This window comes from Panthera leo, chromosome C2 (assembly GCF_018350215.1).
Source record: "Panthera leo isolate Ple1 chromosome C2, P.leo_Ple1_pat1.1, whole genome shotgun sequence".
Classification (NCBI taxonomy): domain Eukaryota; kingdom Metazoa; phylum Chordata; class Mammalia; order Carnivora; family Felidae; genus Panthera; species Panthera leo.
In genome coordinates this window covers 47284909-47301156 of record NC_056687.1, presented here as the reverse complement: position 1 = coordinate 47301156, position 16248 = coordinate 47284909, and the positions used below count along the sequence as shown (strand labels likewise).

General features: G+C 38.0%; 1 protein-coding gene across 2 annotated transcripts in view; it reads right to left on the bottom strand.

Moving 5' to 3' along the window:
• The window catches only part of COL8A1 (collagen type VIII alpha 1 chain), a 149477-nt gene that overhangs the window by 52527 nt on the left and 80702 nt on the right, over window positions 1–16248 (bottom strand). For both annotated transcript variants that reach the window (XM_042955872.1, XM_042955873.1), the window contains one exon: window positions 59–178. The gene's annotated coding sequence lies outside the window, so the exon portion shown is untranslated. The remainder of the gene's footprint in view (window positions 1–58; window positions 179–16248) is intronic.

Here is a 16248-nt window from a genome sequence, read left to right as displayed (position 1 = left end):
CCCATGGACCACCCAGCGACGGGCCACTGCACTGCCCTCCATTGCTTCTCACACTTACATTGAAACTTGGCCGGCCTGAGGAACCAAGAACCAGTGTCCTTGCTTGTGCCTTCCTGTGGCACTCCTGGGGCTGATTTCTGTCTCTTTACTAGATGCTGCTTCACTTCCTGAACAGCTTCTGAGGTAGAGAAAAGAGGATGCTTTTACTCAAATGGGAGACAACAAGAAGCTGAATCATTATCAAAGTATATTGTTTTGGGATCAAAGGTGAAATTATATAATAGGAATGTATAAATACACACTTCAATAAAAAATTGCTATTATTTACCAGAATGTAAGTGAACTGTTAGGAGATATTAGGGATCCTTGTATACAGACTAGAAGAGAATAATTTTTTGTGTTTCTGTGTATGCAAATATGCACTTATTTATTTTAACACATACAGTATATAGAATTTTTGTCCAGATAAGCAATCTATTGTATATTTTTATTGCTTTTCATGGTTATATTATGTGTTAAGTTCTCATTAATTTAATTCCCATTGATACACATTTGAGATAATTTAGAAAGGATATGGCATTTGCTATAGAGGAAGAAAATTTATGAGGAAGTAATGCCTGAGGGAGAAAAGTTAGATTTACTTAAGAAAATTAAACTTTTCCAGCAACACATTTCTATCTAATTTGCATAGAACAGTATTTGAGTTAGAAATTATTCTTTGTTATTTATCAAGTCAGATCTGATAGAGTTTGGCAACACTTTTGGGTTTCCATTTGACCTTTTGCTGTAATTTAATTAGCTGGATATACTTTAGAAATCATCTGTAATTTCAACTTTTCAAATCACGTGGGACTTCTCTCCACTTAAAATCAATTTTCAGATATTTAACTCTGTGTTTTGGATAATAGGTACTCTTTATTTTATTTTGGTATATTTCATAAGGACTTGGTTAGGAAATATTCTCTACACTTGTTGCTCAAATAAGATTTAAACAGGAGCAACTTCAGACATTTAGATCAATAATAAGATTGGTTGGTCAAGAAATAAGTGCAGAACTGGGTATCCAGTTCAAAATTTCTGCAATGTGATATAAATGATATATTCTGGAGTAGTAATATTCAGTAAAACTTTCTGTGATCATGGAAATGTTACATACTTCACTACTCAAGACGGTAGCCACTAGGCACATACGGCTGCTGAGTTCTTGAAAGGTGGCTAGTATGATTGAGGAACCGAATGTTTAGTTTTATTTCACTTTAATATTATTTGAATGTGTACTTGTGGCTAGTGAAGGATATAGGTCTAGAGTTTTTCTGTATTCTCTATTTAACATGAAGTGAAGAAGTACCTGAATGTCTTCTAGCTGTTGAATGTCTATAAAACATGTGTCCCCAAAACACAAGGCTTGGGCTCTGATGTATGCGCACAGGCCTGATGGCTGGATATAGCAACATTCTGAACTTTGGTTCAACGGGTGGATATTCAGACATAAATAAAGTCTGGGTTAGCCATATGTGATTTGAGAATGCTTTGTCTCTAGAAGGCCATGGGATCTCAAATTATCTCTAATAATAAAGTTCAATGATGGTAAATGGACTCAAGGGCTTGACTTTTCTAGTTCATTCCTTGTATGGTGTGATTGGCAGTTAATAAAGAGAAATATGAGGGAGATTCTGCACAAACAGCAGCTTCCATGAAAATGAAACTCTTCACAATCAGATTGGGTAGGAGGAAAAGGCTGATACACACTTCTGTACCTTTGCCCAAAGTATTCTTTAATACATATTCATTGAGCACTGCTATGTGCAGGGCACAGTGCTTTGTGTTGGAAACAAAATGTTGAAAAAAAAAAAAAACAACACAGCCCCCTCCCCTCATGGTGGTTAACTGTATTAGATAATACGATTTCTTCCAAGGTCTTCTTCCAAAATTCATTTTTTTCCAGGATATGGTGAAAATAAAATAGGAGACAGATACACAGAAGAGATAGAAATGCTGATCACTGTTACATGTGTATCATACATCTTACTCGTTTTATTTCTCTCTGCAGCTTTCACAGCCCTGCACCCAGTGAGATGACAAAATCAGTTTTTGAAATGCAATACTGGAAGCAGAGAAAATAGCCCAAAAGACCTCAATGGCATTTTTAGAACGTGAGATGAGTATTGTCATTTAGCATTTACTGAGTGTTTACAACATATGTTTAATATGAGTTCTTTCCTATTAGCCAGAAGAATGTCCTTTACTAGTTTTTTGTTGCTGTTATGGGATGACACTTTTTTCTTTGCCAGTTGAAACACTGTAAGAAAGAGTGCTACAATTACCATTTAAAAATGAATCAAATTCTGGGGGACCTAGGGGCTCAGTTGGTTAAGCATCTGACTTCGGCTCAGGTCATGATCTCATGGTTTGTGAGTTTGAGTCCCATGTGGGGCTCTGTGCTGACAGCTCAGAGCCTGGAGCCTGCTACAGATTCTGTGTTTCCTTCTCTCTTTGCCTCTCCCCTGCTTGCACTCTCTTTCTCTTTCAAAAATAAATATACATTAAAAAAATAATAATAAATAAAAATGAATGAAATTATTCAATATTTAAACATGATTGCAAGACCTGAAAAGGACGATTAGCTCCATAGGCCTAAAGTAGATCATTGTATTTTAGTTCATTTTGAAAAACTGAGCCAGAAATGTGGCAAAGTATTAAGCAAGAACAATTTAGTTAGACTTCTCTTCTTTTTCTTTTTTTCTTTTGCCTCTACAGCAATTATGTAATTAAATGTATGGTTCAACCTGCATTTTTAGATGAACTTTCAAATGTGTCACTGATGGAAATTTAAGGATGAAAAGGATTAAAAAATTAAGTGAATTCGACTACAATACATAATACTCAAAGTATCTAAAGACCTTAAAATCATTCCTCCAAATATATTATTTGATAATGTCCCTGATTTTGTGGACAGGCACATTGAAAATAATTTTAAAAAATGCCTCACAAAACAATGCAGAACTCACAAAGAAAAAAAAAGAGATAAAGTTATATAAATACTGAAAAACCAGTTGCATATTAAAAATCATGAACAAAATTAAAAGGTAAAGCGGAGTTTGCTTTATTCTTTGAACAGTTCCAGCCTCTATGGAGGATTGAAAACACGGCCACAAATTCTTTGATCCTCTTCTGTGTTTCCTCCCATTTAATCTGGGAGGATTTGTGTCTGCTTTGACCAATGGTGCACAGTGGAGATGTCACTATGTAACTTCTGAGCTTGGGTCATAAAAGGCCACAAAGTTGCTTCCTTGTTTCTAAAATACTGCCTTTTAGAGTCCTGAGCCTCCAAGTAAGAAGTGAGACTACCCTGAGACCACTGTGCAGGAGCAGACACATGTTGGTGGGCCAGGTGGCAATGTTGGCAGAGCTTAGACTTTCTTCTATTCTTGCCAGCTCACTAGACATGTGAGTAAAGCCTTTTGGGGTCCTTTAGAGCAGCCAATCTGCCAGGCAAGTGAGGAGTAAGAGCAGAAAAAGCAACCAGCCCAGACCCATACAATTATGTGATAAAATAAAATGTTTGTTGTTTTAAGCCACTACATTATGAGGTGGCTTGTTATGCAGCAACAGATGAGTGGAGCATGCCCTCCTGAATGTATGATGTTTTTACAATGAAAATTTAAAATTTGAAAGTGAAATACCTTCTGGAAAGTTATTTGCAAAAATTGGTAAAGACAGTCTTTTTTTTTTTTTTTTAGGACCATGTTAATAGTTGTCTTATATACAGAGCTCTTACAAATCACCAAGAAAGGGGTGGCTGGGTGGCTCAGTCAGTTAAGTGGCCGACTTTGGCTCAGTTCATGATCTCATGGTTCAAGGGTTCAAACCCTGCGTCAGGCTCTGTGCTGACAGCTCAGAGCCTGGAGCCTGCTTTGGAGTCTATGTCTCCCTCTCTCTTTGTCCCTCCTCCACTCACGCTCTGCCTCTCTCTCTCAAAAATAAACATTAAAAAAAATTTTAAAAATCACCAAGAAAAATGTAGTAATACCATGTAGGAAAATGGGCGATTAAGTGAACATAAAATTCACAAAAGAAAAATGAAAAGACTAAAAAATATGCAAAAAATGTTCAATCTCATTAGTAAGTAAAGGAAATGTGAATTAAACAATAGAGTTAAAAGTTTGGTTATCAAATTGGCAAAGGTAAAAAATTATATTTAATGTTGGTTTGGGTTAAGTGAGGGTACAGATGGCACAAATCTTTCGGAAAATAAATTGATATTACAAGAGTAAGGTTTTGAAAATATCCTATTATTTGGAGTGCCTGAGTGGCTCAGTTGGTTAAGTGTCTGACTCTTTAGCTCCATGATCTCATGGTTCATGAGATGGAGTCCTGTGTTGGGATCTGCACTGATAGCCCAGAGCCTGCTTGGGATTCTCTCTCTCTCTCTCTCTCTTTCTGCCCCTCCCCCATACACACTCTCTCTCTCTAAAAATAAATAAACAAACATTAAAAAAATCATATTCTTTGATACAGCTAAGAATCTAGGAATTCAGGTGACAAAGTAATGAGAAATGAGGTATAATAATATATAAAATATTTATCACAGTTTTATTTTTTAGGAGTAAAAATAGAAACAAGCTAAGTGTCAATCAGTACCATAAAATAAACTATATACGTATTTTATATTACAGAATGTTATTTAAAATTTAGAATACAATTTCAAAGATAATTTGTTAATTCTGTTTCCATAGGGAAACCATAGTATAATAGGAAAAACCAGGGCTTTAAGTCACATAGACCAAGCTTTGAATCCTGGATTTGCCATTTACTTTTGCTGGATATTTGGAATTTTATTTATCTCTCTGAGTTTCCATTTTCATATATGAAAAATGGGGCTAAGTAACTATTCCATTGGTGGTAGTGATAATTAAGAGATTACATATATAAAAATAAGCATAATAGTTTCTCAATAAGTGTTGTTTCTTTTCTTATAATCCAAGGACACTATCTGAGCTCCATATCCAAATTCACATCATTTTCCAAATTCACTGAAATCTCTTCCACTCTAGCTCCCTCTATATTTCCCTTTGTACCATCGTCCAATCCTTACACCTTAGAGATATCTCAAACACAAAAGCAAACACAAATGAGTCCATTTTCTTGCATACAATTCTTCAATGGTTCCAATTGCATTAAAAATCTATCTACTTTTGGGGCACCTGGTGGCTCAGTCAGTTAAGCGTCTGACTTTGGCTCAGGTCACGATCTGGCAGTTTGTGAGTTCCAGTTGGGCTCTGTGCTGACAGCTCAGAGCCTGGAGCCTGTTTAATTCTGTGTCTCCCTCTCCATCTGCCCCTCCCCCGCTCAAGCTCTGTCTCTCTCAAAAATAAACATTAAAAAAGTGTATCTACTCTTGCCCCACTCTCCGCACAGCAGCTGGGTGAACTTTGAAACAGTGAATCAGATTGTGGTATGCTTCCGCTTACCCCCCCCACCCCCATCCCTTGTACTTGATAGCTCTTCATAGTACTTAGAACAGACCTAACCTTGTTCTTTGGTTTCTGTGCCCCATATGATTCCTACTTTGCCTACCCTACCTCCCCCGATTCTACCCCTTCTTCCCCTTGCCCTTTATTCTCCAGCCACACTGGCCTTCCCCCAGTGGAAAACACCATGCTGATCCCCACCTTCAGGCCTTTTCTGTTCTGTCTGGAATGCTCTTCCCAAGAATAGTGCATGGTTGAGGTTTTCACCATTTAAATCTCAGTGTGAATATCATTTCCTCAGAGAGGTTTCTCTTGACCATCCAGTCCAAAGTCAGTCACTCATCTTCATGTATCCCTAATCTAATCCTCTTTAATTGCACAGTAGCAGCTATATCTTCCTGACTTAATTATATATTTTATTCATTTATAATCTGCCTCCACACCAATGCTTCCTCTCCCCCCACCCCTCCTTGAGAGCAGGGAACTTGTTTCATTTGTTTACTGTAGCATCCCTTGCAATGAGAACTGGTCTGACACATGGTAGGTGTTCCGTACATTGGATGCACTGGAAATACTCCCTGTACTTCTGAAACATAGCTTAGCAGTGCAACAAAAACAGCATTTGACATTTAAAAAAAACACAGAAATTTTAAATTATATGGGCATTTTTTAAAGCTTTGATGGTTCTGATTAAAGTTAAGTACATTGCTCCAATTTTGAATAAAGAAAAAAACCACAAACAAAATCATAACAGTGTAAAATTATTTCAGGAGTGTGATGAGAGCTCCCCTGTCAAACCAGATGCTTTTAAAAGTATACCACCACTCAACAAGCTCCTTGCTTTGAAATGAAAAATACACACCTCCCACCAGTATTTTTCCTGCTGCAGAACATGTGATTTATTTACTGGATAGGGAACAAGTATTAGTAAAAGACTCCCCTTTTGGCACTGAAAGTGTTGAAAACAGGATTTCTGTTTTGAGGATGGTTTAACACAAGCCTCTAGAATGAGGACATGTCCTAATTACCCCGCTGGGTGGATGGGAGTTAAAGCTGTTCCTCTTGTCACTCACTCTGGGGATTGCAAGCCCTTAGCAGTTGGGCCTCAATGTCCAGGGATGATCACAAGACTCTATAGTAGTGAGATCCATTTCTATAAAATCCATGAGAAAAATCTGAATTGCTATTTATAGATATGCCATACCATTTCAGAAATTATATAACATTCAGACACTCAGGCGCAAGTTTGGAGAAGTGTTTCAACATAGTCTGTCCTCACCAGTTTTGAATTTCCTCCACAAAGCAGGCTGGCCACATTCTTATGATTCTTGAAGAGAAAGGAAATACATGTTTATTAAACATGTCCTTTGGGCTAGTCTTGCTAATTGTGTTATCTGTACAGTTTCACTTAATCCTTATGACTGTGTAACAAATGAGTAAAGGCAAGAAGAAGACAGAATCTATTCTTTCACACAATGGGGAACAAAATTGGTGAATCAGGAATCAGCAAGATGAAGGAACAACCTATTCTTATCCCATTGACATTATCCCGGGGTTTAGTTTCAAGTTTTTCAACACAATATTCCACTTTACTCATTTAGGCAGTTGTACGGAGCATGGTAAATGTTCATTGATTAATAATACTATTAAATTGGGCATCTGAGTTATTTAAAAATGGCGGGATTTTGAAAAAGACAATTGGGTGAGGCAATCTGAGGTTTCTGGAAAAGGTTTTATCTTCTCACAGAGTAGTACCTCTAATTTGGTTTCATTAATAATGTTTGGAGAACTGAAGGACCCATTTCCTTTTCTCTCCCCATCCAAAGAACGACTTTATCCTTCAGTTGATTTTTACAAAAACTTAAGATAAAACTAGGATTGAGAATTCTATTTCTACTAAAACAGGATCAATTCTTTTTTTTTTTTTTTTTTTTGTTTTGAGAGAGAGAGAGGGCGTGAGTGGGGGAGGGGCAGAGAGAGAGAGGGAGAGACAGAACCCCAAGCAGGCTCCATACTGAGCCTGACTCAGGGCTTGATCCCAAGACCCTGGAATTGTGCCTAAGCTGAAATCAAGAGTCAGAAATTTAACCAACGGAGCCACCCAGGGGCCCCTAAAACAGGATCAATTCTTAATTATCAACAAAGTCCTGATAAATTAGAAGAGAGAAAATACAATCTCCTTGAGGTTGTTCTAAGTCAGTATTAAAGGTCTGGCCTGCTGGATCACTGGCCTTTTTTTAAGTACATTATGGTTGTAGAGACATTAATTTTCCTTTATTTTAAGATACACATTATGTCACACAGTTCAAAAATGCTAAATCTAAATGATCTGGTAGAGGAAAAGACTGGAAAGATCTAAACAGCTAAAGTATATCTGAAATCTTTGGATTCCGTTAGTTTGGAATCAGGAAAGTAGAAGTGAGAAATTAACACTTTAAGGTGTGAAAAATTTGAGAAATAGTGACTTTAGTTCAGAGAACTGGAGAGCTGAAGTTTCATGAGTTGAAACCTAAAATTAGGCCCTCATCGTGCAACTTAAGAGGTGATAATTGACAGAAAATAGTCTGATATTTTCATTCTAGGTGCATCTTGCTGATACTTTTGCAACAGATAGAAATATATCAAATATTTCCCAGAAGTTCCTCATCTTTTCCCAGAGATTATAGCTCTCTTCAAATATTTGGCATTGTGGAGCACTACTTAAACTGAACCAAAAAATGCAAAGTAAATGGATTCCTTTGGGCTAACTTTATTATGACATCATTGGATTTAATCATATTTCCATTTGCATTATAATCCATTCATATACTTATCTATGCAATTAATTGAGTAATTGATAAATTAAATATACCTCATCTAAGATGACCTACAAATCTATTTGTTTTGGGCAAGTTTTTTGTTTTTGTTTTTGTTTTTTTAATGCCTTGGGTAAGTAAAATTTGACTTGGCTTTACCTCCAGTTAAAAGGTGATTTATTCTTATGTAAGACTAATGGATGATACCAATTCAGTAGCAGCCAACTAATTAAAATGATGCCTTAAAATAATCATTTGATGTACCTTTTAAGTATATGCGAAAAAACTCAAGTGTATCTTTTTAGTCACTTGTCTTATGGAATAACTATGACCCAAATCATGGTAGGAGGAAGCAGGAAGGAAAAATACATGCTGTGTGTGTTTGGGATATGATCAAGGTTCTGAAACACTCCAGAACCTTCATAGGAAAAGCGGGATGAGAACCAGACTCTCTCAGGACATCAGGACATGGCTGAGCTCCATTTCTGGTGGAAAGCTACTTACTTCAATGTTCTAGATGATAGGTTATTTTTGCACTTGAATGTGATGGTTCCCTTAACCCTATAACAACCAAACTATATTGTTCATAATCTAAGGTCAAATTTGGTTTCCAAGGGGGGAGGCTCTCAAAAACTTGCTCTAAAGTAAGCCATAACTCAGTTAAGTATAGTAATAGCTATTAATTATTGAGGATGTCTTATGAGTCAGGCTCTGTGCTAAGTATATTTTACTTATATATTACATCATTTAATCTTCACCATGAGCCTATATTAAAGCAATCTTCTTATATTTAAGATTGTTCAAACTTTAAATGAACTCATTACACACACACACACACATACACACACATTTTGAAGATAATGTTTTGCTCTCTTCTCCCTCCCTAGCCCACAACAAGTGTGTCTAAAAATAATTGGTGCCTAGAAAATATTTGTTGAATTAAATGAAATGTCATTTCCTGTGCTTCCCCTGAGGGAAGGATTTTCATCAATCATTTTGTCCTTTGATGTAACTTTGAGACTCTTAGGAATGAATAGACATTGGAAAAAAATTTTTTTAATGTGTATTTATTTTTGAGAGAGAGAGAGACAGAGTGTGAGCAAGGGAGGAACAGAGAGAGAAGGAGACACAGAATCTGAAACAGGCTTCAGAATCTGAGCTGTCAGCACAGAGCCCAATGCGGGGCTCGAACCCACAAACCGTGAGTTAAAGACCTGAGCCAAAGTCGAACACTTAACTGACTGAGCCACCCCTAGACATTGGAAAATTTTAACCCAATACTAAGAAACGTGGATTGACTCATCTTTGTCCTCTTGGGTCAGTGAGGAAGACTGATTTAAAAAAAGGTTGGGGGTGCTGTGCAGGGATTGGTAAGAAGGAACAATTATTAATTCTGGTGAATATGACTTTGGTTCTTTCTGGGCTGTAAACAAAGAAATAAGGCAAAGACACTACGAACTTGATAGTCTTGCATGGAGTGTCAAACATAACAACCTCCTGGGGCAGCGGGCACTGACAGATGATGCTCTGAGTTGAGAACCCCAGCAAAGTTGGGCTTATACACCAAGAGAAAAGAAGGCCATAGTGGAGGACAATCTCCCAAATAATTGCTATCATGCTTTCTGTGCCTTTCAGACAGTGAATTATCAGATTTTCCAGTTGTTGACTGGACCTTTGTCCACACTGCTCAGTTTCTAATGGTTCCGGGCACCCATTATGATTTTAGGGTGCTGCATATGGGAGGACATTGGGATGACACAGAATTTTTTTTTTATTTTTAAAAGTTTTCCCAAACAAACAAAAACTGAAGGAATTCATCACCACTAAACCAGCCCTACAAGAGATCCTAAGGAGGATTCTATGAGTGAAATGTTGCAAGGACCACAAAGTACCAGAGACATCACTACAAGCATGAAACCTACAGACATCACAATGACTCTAAACCCATATCTTTCAATAATAACACTGAATATAAATGGACTAAATGCTCCAACCAAAAGACATAGGGTATCAGAATGATAAAAAAACAGGACCCATCTATTTGCTGTCTAAACCCATATCTTTCAATAATAACACTGAATATAAATGGACTAAATGCTCCAACCAAAAGACATAGGGTATCAGAATGATAAAAAAACAAGACCCATCTATTTGCTGTCTACAAGAGACTCATTTTAGACCTGAGGACACCTTCAGATTGAAAGTGAGGGGATGGAGAACTATCTATCATGCTACTGGAAGTCAAAAGAAAGTTGGAGTAGCCATACTTATATCAGACAAACTAGACTTTAAATTAAAGGCTGAAGATGAAGAAGGGCATTATATAATAATTACAGGGTCTATCCATCAGGAAAAGCTAACAATTATAAATGTCTATGTGCCGAATATGGGAGCCCCCAAATATATAAAACAATCACAAACATAAGCAACCTTATTGATAAGAATGTGATAATTGCAGGGGACTTTAATATCCCATCTACAGCAATGGATAGATCATCTAGACACAAGATCAATAAAGAAACAAGGGCCCTGAATGATACATTGTGTCAGATGGACTGGACAGATATATTTAGAACTCTGCATCCCAAAGCAACAGAATATACTTTATTTTTATTTTTTTAATGTGTATTTATTTCTGAGAGAGAGAGAGAGAGAGGAAGAGAGAGAGGGAGACACAAAATCCAAAGCAGGCTCCAGGCTCTGAGCTGTCTGCACAGAGTCTGATGCCAGCCTCGAACTCACAAACCGTGAGATCACAACCTGAGCTGAAGTCAGAGCTTCGCTGACTGAGACACCCAGGTGACTCTACACAGCCTCTTTGAATTGAGTCCTCTCTCTCCGACTTCGATTAATCCATGAAGTTTTAAATATATTATTATTTTTTGGAGCGTCTAGTCATGCCAGGAGCCATCACCGTCAAGCACAGTCACACGGTGTCCACCTGCGTGTGTATACGCAGCATTGTGCGAAGCAAATTAAACAGACTTCATTCCTTGCCTCCAGGAGCTCACAATAGAAACCAGACAATAGATGTGGTTAACACAATGGGGCAAACAGATGCACAGCTGTATAAACAGAGAAGTACAACAAATTAGAGAATTTGGGTATGAATTGTGAGTGCAACTGCTGTTCGTGAGCTGGAAATAAGTACTGCAAATGGCCGAGAGAGTGCTGGAGTCCGCGTGAGGGCAAGGAAGGAGAGGGTGACAGTAGTGATGGAATCATCTGTTCATCTGTAACAGAATCATCTGTTTCTTTCAGTTAGGAGGCAAAGAAGTTTTCTTTTGGAGTGTGGGGAAAGGTTTTCTCCTGCAGAGGTGTTTACTCTGAGGGCACATGTATTGCTACTTAAGCCTAGTTTCTTCTAAGAGATTTGGTTGTGACCAGCGTAAAGAAGAAAAATAAAAATCTATTAAGCAGGGCATGGACTGCCAGAGAGATTTCATAAGCCTTCTCTTCCCTGGAAACCAGATCAAAAAGAAAACAAAAGCCAGAATGTATTATAATTCTACATTCCACTTATAACCAACTATCATACGCCAATTGATTTTCTGAGGAAATGATTACTTTGGGTGAGTTTTTTGTTTTCTAAGGAACCACATTTCTTACCATTGTCTAGCATTTACTGTCTTTGACATCTTTTTTTTTTTTTTAAATTGAAATTGATTGGCAAATTGGTTTCCATACAACACCCAGTGCTTATCCCAACAGGTGCCCTCCTCAATGCCCATCACCCACTTTCCCCTCCCTCCCACCTCCCATCAACCCTTAAACATTGTCAGGAGTTTATCTGGACTTACTGAATTCAGCTGAAAGTGAATTCCAGGCAGGTTTCTACCTCAACCACCCTGGGCTGATAGGTATCTCTCGTCTCTTAAATACATCCAGACAGGGAATTTGAAAACTTCCCTAGGAATCTTTTCCAGGGTTCATAAAACTGTCAATGCCAATAAGATCTTTCCATCTAACTTAAGTTCCTTTGGTTGTAATTTAAATTCATTTCCTCCTCTTCTTTCCTCATTAGGGAGGAGAGTACCACCTCTCTCCCAACCCCCACCCCACTCCGCCCATAGCCATTCCTCCAAATACAGCTGTTAAACACACACCTCAGGCTTCCTTCCTGGACACAAAGGAGTTCTGTCCCAGATGTCATCTACCTATAACTTTTTTTTTTACATTGGTTACTGCCTTTTTCTCAAGGTAAGATAATCTGCTATGATCCCTTAACATTGTGAATTTCCATTGTTGATTTTGCAAGGTTCGTTCTACAAATATTGACGTGTTAAGATGTCTCATTTCTGAAGTTCCAGTAAGATCTTATGTATTAGGTCATAAAAATCTAAAAGAACATTGGAATTTATGTTGCATGCTTTCTTGGAAACGGTGAGATGATAGTCTCAATGTATTAATGGCGGGGTCTTAGCCCTTCCCACCTCAGGCAAGCAATTTACGGCTAGATATCACAATGTGGAAATGCCTTGCTTTTCACAACTATAAAGTGAGGACAGGAACAAGATAATTTCAAAGTTTTAATCACTTTTAATGTTAAAAAATTCTGAGTACATTCTAAGTAGTTCTTTTGTCAACAAAGAATGCTATTTCCTCTTAATTACCATTCTTTTTACTCACAATGGCCAGTGTGTGTCATCCTCTTATGGATCTCTCAAGTAAAAACCTCTAAGTTCTATTCAAAAAAATTTGATTAAGGTATTACTTACATATCTTAATATAAGCCTTCTTGGGTACCTACTTCTGCTTATATGATACACTAATGTCAAAGGGTACAAGTTTTTGCTTACGATAAACCATTTTTCAGTTTATTATGACCTAAATATTTTTGCAACATCATTGATACTACAGATGAATGTTTTTTTTGTTTTTTTGTTTTTTTAAATAGCGTTTAGTCCACTGGAAAGGAGTCTGTCTCTATCTTTATCCACCTGGTTATATTCCCCACATTATATGCCCTGTGGTCTTTTAAAGTCCAAAATGAGCATTTTGAGAATGTGATGACACATAGAGTTCCCTTTAAAAGATAATTCATTTATTTCAAATGCTTCAGTAGTATGGAATTAAAAAAATTATATTATTGAAAGAATTCTCAAAAGTAGGACATTGAAAAAATTCCATGGCAGAAATATTTTCGGGGTGGATCTCTTTCTCCAGTTATAATATATTGAGTGATCAATTTTCACTTCATTTCCTTTTAAACTTTTACTGAACTTTGAATTAAACATCAACAGGCACATCAGGTTAGCCACACCCCCTCCCTCAGTTAAAGAACCCAGTGTCTGCTGAAATGTGCTCAGGGATTTTATACTAAAGGTGGATATTTTCTTCTGCTTTTTTGTCTTTTCATGCATAGCCTGGCCTTCCCTTGTCCCTTCTCTGGCAGGTATAACCTTATTTCACATCATTTTCTATGTGTCTTGAAAAATGTTCTTCGTCAAATCTAATGGCTAATTCAACAGGGGAAGTCTGAATTTAATCATATTCCAGATATCGAATCAAATTGTATGAATCTGAGCCACTCTTTCTATTACAAGGTTGCCAACACTCTATTGTCTGCTTCAAACAACACATCTACCTGAGGTTTTTTTTTTAAATTTTTTTTTTAAATGTTTATTAATTTTTGAGACAGAGAGAGACACAGCATGAGCAGGGGAGGGGCAGAGAGAGAGGGAGACACAGAATCGGAAGCAGGCTCCAGGCTCTGAGCCATCAGCCCAGAGCCCGACGCAGGGCTCGAACTCATGGACCGCGAGATCGTGACCTGAGCCGAAGTCGGCCGCTCAACCGACTGAGCCACCCAGGGGCCCCAATCTACCTGAGGTTTAAGCCACTGCCTTCACCCCCCCTGTGGCCACTACCATGCTCCTCTCCTCAGGCCCCTCTCAGGCCTGGTGGCTTTTGTAGCAACCGAGCACAAAGTAAGTGCTCTGGAATCACTGGAATCACTGGCTGGCTGACTGGTCTGCTTAGCAATCAACTGACATTTCTCATGGTACTTTTCACATTTTGTCCTGTCTTGTACCCCACAGGTCATGCTACTTGTCCCTGAGTGACAGTTAAAAAAAGTTTTTATTTATTTATTTATTTTTTATTTATTATTTAAAAAAAAATTTTTTTAACGTTTATTTATTTTTGAGGCAGAGAGAGACAGAGCATGAACGGGGGAGGGGCAGAGAGAGAGGGAGACACAGAATCAGAAGCAGGCTTCAGGCTCTGAGCCATCAGCCCAGAGCCCGACGCGGGGCTCGAACTCACAGACCGCGAGATCCTGAGCTGAGTTGAAGTCGGACACTTAACTGACCGAGCCACCCAGGCGCCCCAGAAAGTTTTTATTTAAACCCAAGTTAGTTAACATCTAGAGTAATAATGGTTTCAGGAGTAGAACCCAGTGATTCATCACTTACATATAACACCCATTACTCATCCCAACAAGTGCCCTCCTTAATGCTCATCACCCATTTAGCCCATCTCCCCCACCTCCCCTCCAGCAATGCTCAATTTGTTCTTTGTATTTAATCGTCTCTCATGGTTTGCCTCCCTCTGTTTTTATCTTATTTTTCCTTCCCTTTCCCTATGTTCATCTGCTTTGTTTCTTAAATTCCACATTATGTGTGAAATCATATATTTATCTTTCTCTGACTGACTTATTTCGCTTCACATAATACATTCTAGCTCCATCCACATTGCAAATGTCAAGATTTCATTCTTTTTGATCACTGAATAATATTCCATTGTATATATATACGTTTTCTTTATCCATTCATCCGTCGGTGGACATGTGGGCTGTTTTCAAATTTTGGCTATTGTTGATAGCACTGCTATAAACATTGGGGTGCATATGCCCCGAGTGACATTTGGACTTTTGACCAATAGGCATGCCTCCTGGCTTGGTGTTGGTGGTGAGCAAGGGGGATGGCAGATTGCATTCCCCTATCTTCAGCACTACCCCTTAAATTATGGATGGTTTAGAGAATGCTCTCCACTAGTCCTTTAATCTTGTCATCCTTTTCTTTACCTCCAGTTCCCCACTCCTCCTCTCCTGCCCTTTGTTTCCTGTGTCTCCCACCAGTCATTCTTCTCCCCACACTGGAATCAAAATGAAGCAGTGAGAGGGAAATGGGGAGAGAATCGTCAGCAGGTCTTTTCCCTCATTTGTTTTTCTTCTCTGAAGCTCCTCACTGTCCTTCTAAGGTCATGACTTAAATGATGTTCCCTCCACCCGGATTTTAATTCCAGAAACAAAGCTTACCTTTTCTTAGCTCGTAGTCTAGTACTAGTTTCCAATTTTGAACACATGACCTGTTCTTTAATTTCCCTGAGACACTAACCAGTAAGCAGCTCGTTCTTCAGTGATAAGCCAATTGACACATACCTCAGGGTGATGGAAAAGATTGTTTTAATTTAGGTTCTCTTAGATATTTATGCTAATTTCCATGATACATTTACATGAAAGGCTGCTTCGAGGTGAATATAATTCCCTTGAAATCCCACGCTGAAGATCTATATATCATTGTTTTCCTTGTGTAATGTTGTCTACTTGAATGTTGATAAAGAGAAATTCAGGTTGGCTGGAGGACTACTTAGGAAGTCATCCAGAGTAATACAGTATTCGTGCCCATTAAAACTTGGCATCAAGAATACATTAAATGAAAAGTATATAGGATTCTGGAGCTTTTTTGTTCCACATCTTGCCACTCACTGTCTTCTCTGATATTTCTCCACCTGTCATTTAATACTACAAAATAATATAAAATATGCTCGTTCTGAGGCTCGGCCAGTCACGAACAATAAGTTAGCTTGCCACCTTTGCTGTAACTTTAGCAGAGTAAGATCAACTGACTGAATCATAACATGGTAATAGTGAGTTAGCCAAGTGACAAGTTCTGTGACACAGTTGGATCTACTGTTGATATATCAAGAACTGCCAACCTCCATAAGACTCAAGACAGTGCTGGTCTTAGAGACCTCTG